The following is a 6,000-nucleotide window of genomic DNA, read 5'->3' as shown; positions in this document are numbered from 1 at the left end:
GCTCCGGAATCCGCGCCACTTGTGCCTTGAGTTCTTCAACCTCGCGCGTCTGGCTTTCCGAGCTGGTCTTTTTCTCCTTCCGCACACCAGCGGTATAGTATGACCCCCATTTTGTGGACAAGCCTTTGCCAGCCACACGACCAGCTAACGTCGGCTTAGTGAGCTTATCCTTGTTTTTCATTACGTTCAACGCCCTATTTAAAGGGGTGTCGAAAGGGGAGCTCTTAGACGACCCGGCGCTACTACTTTCAGTGTCCTGCGAAAGGAACGTGAACCATTTAGAAATATTGGGGATTAATTAGAGTGCAACCATATGGAGCTAATTACGCGGGGGTGTATTCCTTACCAGAAGAAGCTCAAGCGCCCTGGTCTTCGGATCCGTGGTAAGCTCCTTTGTTATCGGGTCCTCCTTGTATCGGGCCCTGACATAGTTCCTAGTCTGCTTGTCACCGCTGTATTTCTCGAAGTGGGGCGGTAGGCCTTGCTCGGCACGCTCCACGTCCTCCTTGTCCCATATAGGCTCTGCCACTCTGTAACCGCCGGGACCAAGTTTGTGTTCCCCTAAGTTCAACTCCCGCATTTCTTACCCCACTAACTTGATTCGGAGGTTGCACTGCTCTCGCACTTGATCTTGAACTCCTTGTACTCATCTTCGCTCATCAGAGGATATTTCGCCTTGATCTTCTCATAACTATCACCTTTATCAATCATTCTCTTCACCGCGCTTTTCCAAGTAGACAGGGCCGTGCTCATCTTCGTGAGGGCGACACTGTTCACTTTATTCCCTAAGAGGCGTGTGTTTTCAAATTCGGCGGGAAACTTGTATCGTTCGTGCAGCTTCATGAAGAGGACGTTGCGCAAATTCCCTCGGTCCTTATGCCTAAGGTTCTCGGTGTTGATCGAGACGGTGCTCCGGAGAATGCACCCGAGCTGAACTGAGTACCCCTTGACTATATGTTTGGGCTTCGTTGGATTCCCGTCGAAATCCACTTGAGTGAATTCCTCCTTGATGGTGCGGAGCACATTCGGGCGCCGATCCTTCCTTTGCTTCTTCGGTTGGCTGCCATCTGTGTGTGCGCCGCCATCATCAGTGGTGGCATCCTCGGCGGCACCATCAGTGGTGTCATCCCCGACGCCACTAGGGGTTGTGTAATCAGGATCGGTGTCTTCCGCTGCGTCCTCATAGCGGTGAGGTTGTTCCTCATCTCCTGGGACAGCTCCCAGAATTGCTTGCCGCCCGAACCACCGGCCACATCGTTGTGGGCCATGTTTCGCTCTAAATAGGAAAAAAGTTTGGTCAAAAAGTTGGTTATTGTCAAGGAACAAGATCATGGTCTCATCATTTAGGGTTTGTCGACACCGAGGCACCCTAAAAGCCTAAGCTTTCATCATTTAGGGTTTGTCGATGCCGAGGCACCCTAAAAGCCTAAGCGTACATCATTTAGGTTCTCATCGACACTGAGGCATCCGGGGCAGCCAAGTTAAGTTTTCATCATTTAGGGTTTATCGATGCCGAGGCACCCTAGGTTGGGCCTAATCACTTGGCACTAATCACTTGGCTCTATTGCCACCTATGGTTTAATACAGCAAGAATAAAGGGGCAGTTGATCCTACTTAATTAAGTACTAAGATACCCCGGCCCATGCATTAGTAGCAAGTACCTCATATGTCCGATTTTTAGCAAAGTCATGCTAAAATTCACGGAAAATTTCAGCATGACCTTTGCTGAAAATAGGACATATGAAGCACCCGAATTTGCCGGAACGGAAGTTAATCGACATTCCGGCAAACTCAAGGGCCTCTCGGGGTACCTGCAAAATCATCACGACACGAAGGGCCTCTCAAGGGCCTCAAGCAGCAGCGGCGTCTCCCAGGACCCCATTTTTTTGCTAAATTTCTTTAAGCAACAATCAGAGCAGAAAATTCAGCATATTTCTATACAACAGCACTGTAAAGATGAAGAACAGTTCTACAACAGCCCATTTATATACAATAGCATCTTTGGTCATACCAATTTCTGAAACAATTCAAATCTGAACTGTATCTTTGGTCATACAAATCTCTGAAACTATACAAATCTGAAATATATATTTGGTCATACAAATTTATGGAACTAATCAAATCTGAACTGTATCTTTGGTCATACAAATCTTTGAAAATTTTCTAAATCTGTGGTCATACAAATTTATGGAACTAATCAAATTCTGGATTCAGAAGTTGGACTTCAAAAATCTTTCATGCAAATTACTTAAAGTACTGAAGTTAAATTGTTTTCAATCTGTCCAGATATTGTCAGTGACAATTAGGGTCATTCAGAAAGATGCTGAAGAGAAGAAATTTACTATGTATAGTTTATTCTTTTTGTACCAGGAACTATTTTAGTTTATTATTTATTGTACCAGGGAGGAATATAACAGTCTTTTTTAGTATATATCAGGTTTTGGCTGCATTTGCAAATGCATTCCATGTACTGCAACCCTCGAGTCATCTGATGTTCCTGAATCATTGTAGTTTAGGCACCATACAAGATTGTTAGTTCAATGTGCTTTATATCCTAGTTATACTACTGCAGGAAAGGAGAATCATCATACACATATATATGTATAGCAATTGACAGGAGCTTCATCATTTTTAGTAACAACAATACATATATAGCAATTGGAAGCAAACAGATGTACACATAAGATAGAAATGTAGTGCTGAAAGTTTAATGCTTACAAAAGACTTGCTGAAATAGTGAAAAATATGGAGTCACCAAGCTGGCTAAGAAACTCCCAAATTCCACTAGCAAATCCAAGATCTAATCCTGTTACACACATCATAACAATTTAAGATAATTAGGATAAGGATAGTAGGAAATGAAAAAGAAAGAGCTCAAAAAACAATCACAACATAAAAATAATAAAAACCTAGTCCTAGAAGAAAATAAATCCTAAAAGAAAAGAAATCCTAAAATCTGGAGCAAGTCCTAGCAGTAGTAGTCCAAATAAAAGGTAACAATGATATTGCAGGAATAGACCTTCCTAAAATAGGAATGATAATCTACTGTCAATAACCATTGAATAAAACAGATTTACCAACAAAATCTAAAAGGACACCTGCCTATCAGATTCAAACAGTTTATCATTTTCTAAAGCCATAAGCACAACAATCATGATTAGAAATAACACTACTTCAGACAAATAACCAATTAAGCGCCAAAAAAAGCAAATAAACACTAATCATCAAGCACTCTCCTACTACATCTAACCAAATAATCAGTACTAATACAGCTAACAATGGCATAGCATGGTTAATAAGGCCACCGATTTACCTACCAGCATCCTTTGAAGCAAGGATAAGGACCCAAATAATCAGTACTAATACATAGGACAGTAGTTCGACAATTCTATCAAGAAATCATAACAGAGCACTAATTCCTTAGTCATCCTCCAGGAACACTACTGAACAATTTGTAAGGAAAAAAAACAATATGCAGGAGCACCAATATCCAGCGGCGGTGGAGCGGGGGAGGGCGCGGGGGGTGCCCGTTGGCGGCGGTGGAGCGGGGGAGGGTGCGGGGGGCCAGGTGCTCGTCGGCGGCGGTGGAGCGGGGGAGGGTTGCGGTGGGTCGTCGGCGGCGGTGGAGCTAGCGGGGGAGGGTGCGGGTGGGATCGAGATGGAGGGGGATCGAGATCGAGATTGAGGGGGAATCGAGATCGAGATGGAGGGGAATCGAGATCAAGTGTCCTCATGAATTCAAAAAGTGCCCATGAAATTTAAAAATATTCATGATATCAAAAAGTGCCCATGAAATACAATCGAGAAATGAAGACTACGATTTAAATACAATCGATCTTAGCTAGCTATCTGTTCACAATCTTCTTGCCCTTCTTTTTTGCAAATGGAGTTCTTCTGTGGAACGGACGTCCTTTAGGTAGGGTGGTCCTGCTTCTTCTAGTGGTCTGTGCTGCTACTTCATCGTCATCGTCATGTTCGATCTTCGGGTCGCCGTACTTGTCGAAGTCTTGCTCATTGGCTACTCCATCCATTCCGATGATCTTCCTTTTGCCTCTCCTCACGACAACACGACTGGGCTTTGACGGGTCGGTAATGAAGAAGCATTGGTCCACTTGGGAATCCAGTACCCATGGCTCATTTTTCGCGGTGACGTTTGCGCCCGCGGTCTTGGATTTGGCTTCGGGTATAACCATGGTGGTGAAATACCGGTCTTCTTTTAGGACGCTCTTGGCCCATCTGACACGGAACATCGGGACCTTCTCTCCAGCGTAGCTTAGCTCCCAGATCTCCTCGATCCTTCCATAGTATCTGTCCTTGTCGTTACCGGTGTAGGATTCCATCGTTACCCGAGAGTTCTGATAACCATCGCTCTTCATGTCCTTGTCCTCGGTGTAGAATATGTAGCCGTTGATATCGTACGCCTCATAGGTCATCAGGTTGTGCTCGGCGCCCTGTGACAAGGCGAATATGAGTTGTTCTTCCGCGGAAGAATCTTCATGTAAAGGGTACGACAGAAGCTTCTGCTTGAACAAATGCGTGAAACATGAGTTGTGCTCTTTGAGTATATCTCCATCCGTCCTCTGTTGGCCTCGGTCATTGTTCGTCTTCTCAATAAAGGTTTTGTGCTCTACCACCCAAGGATCGACCACGTCTATGTGTTGTAGCGCGACTAGGTTTGCTCTTTCAAAGTCGGCGAGTCGACCCTCGAAGTCGACATGCATTTCGCGGCGACCCTCACGGTGACCCCATCCAGCGAGCCTGCCGAGGTGCCTGTTGACGGGCAGACCAACGGGGTTCTCGATGCCTAGATAATTCGTGCAGTTGGAGATGCACTCTTCGGTCAGAAAGCCCCTGGCTATACTTCCCTCTGGACGTGACATGTTGCGAACGTATCCTTTGATGACACCATTCATCCTTTCGAACGGCATCATGCTGTGCAGGAACGTCGGCCCGAGTTGGATGATATCCTCCACGATATGGACCAACATATGCACCATAACGTCGAAGAATGCGGGCGGGAAGTACATCTCAAGCTCGCATAGTATCACCACTATCTCTTCCTGTAGCCTTCTGAGTTGCCTCACGCCAATCGACTTCCGAGAGATGGCGTCGAAAAAGTTGCATAGGCCAAATAGCGTTTCACGGACGTGCGCGTCCATGATCCCACGGATTGCAACTGGAAGTATCTGCGTCATCAGCACGTGACAGTCGTGAGACTTCATCCCGCTGAACTTCTGCTTCGCTGGGTCTATGTATTTGCTTATCTTCCCCGCGTCGAAACTGGTCGGGCACTTGTTCCCCTTGGGAAGACGTTCGTGCCAGAATGACATGTTCTCGTTGAAGCATGCGTCGGTCATTTTGTGTTTTACCTTCATCTCCAGAGCCATGAGCGTTACTTTCAGGCGGGTATCCTCGGGCCTGCATCCTTCATACAATGGAGTAACCGCGTCTATCTCCAGTTGATCCAGCTTGGCTTTCTCTCGGGCGGCAGCTCTTGCGTTATCCGTCTCCTTGAGAAGCAGCTCTTGAATATGAGGGTCCTGCACCCAGCCTCCATTGTCGTCTGTTCCGGCATCTTCATCTCATGATCATGCCCTTCGTCCTGATCTTCCTCATCATCATGTACGACATCTTCTACATGATGACTATGTACAGCATCACCGTCGTGATCATGTCCTGGAGATTCTTCGTCTTCTCGCCCGCCCTCGCCGCGGTGGTACTTGTCTTGTTGCCCTACCTCATTTCTTGCCCGGCCCCCATGGACGACTTCATAGTCATCTTCATCACCTTGTCACCGATAGCCATCCATGAAACCACGCAAGAGCAGGTGGTCCCGTACCTGCCCGGAATCCGGGTCCGCAATAAGGCTCTTCAGCTTGCATTTTCGACACGGACATCTTATCTCCGTCTCGTTCTTTTGAAGCATCTCGGCCTTCACGGAGCTCAAAAACCTATTCACGATGCCTTCAGTCATCGTGCGGACCATGGTCGCCTGCGGGG

The sequence above is a fragment of the Triticum urartu genome, chromosome 7A (genome assembly GCF_056163025.1).
Source record: "Triticum urartu cultivar PI428250 chromosome 7A, HENAU_Tu73, whole genome shotgun sequence".
NCBI classification, from domain to species: Eukaryota; Viridiplantae; Streptophyta; class Magnoliopsida; order Poales; family Poaceae; genus Triticum; species Triticum urartu.
Note: the sequence above shows the minus strand (reverse complement) of the source record.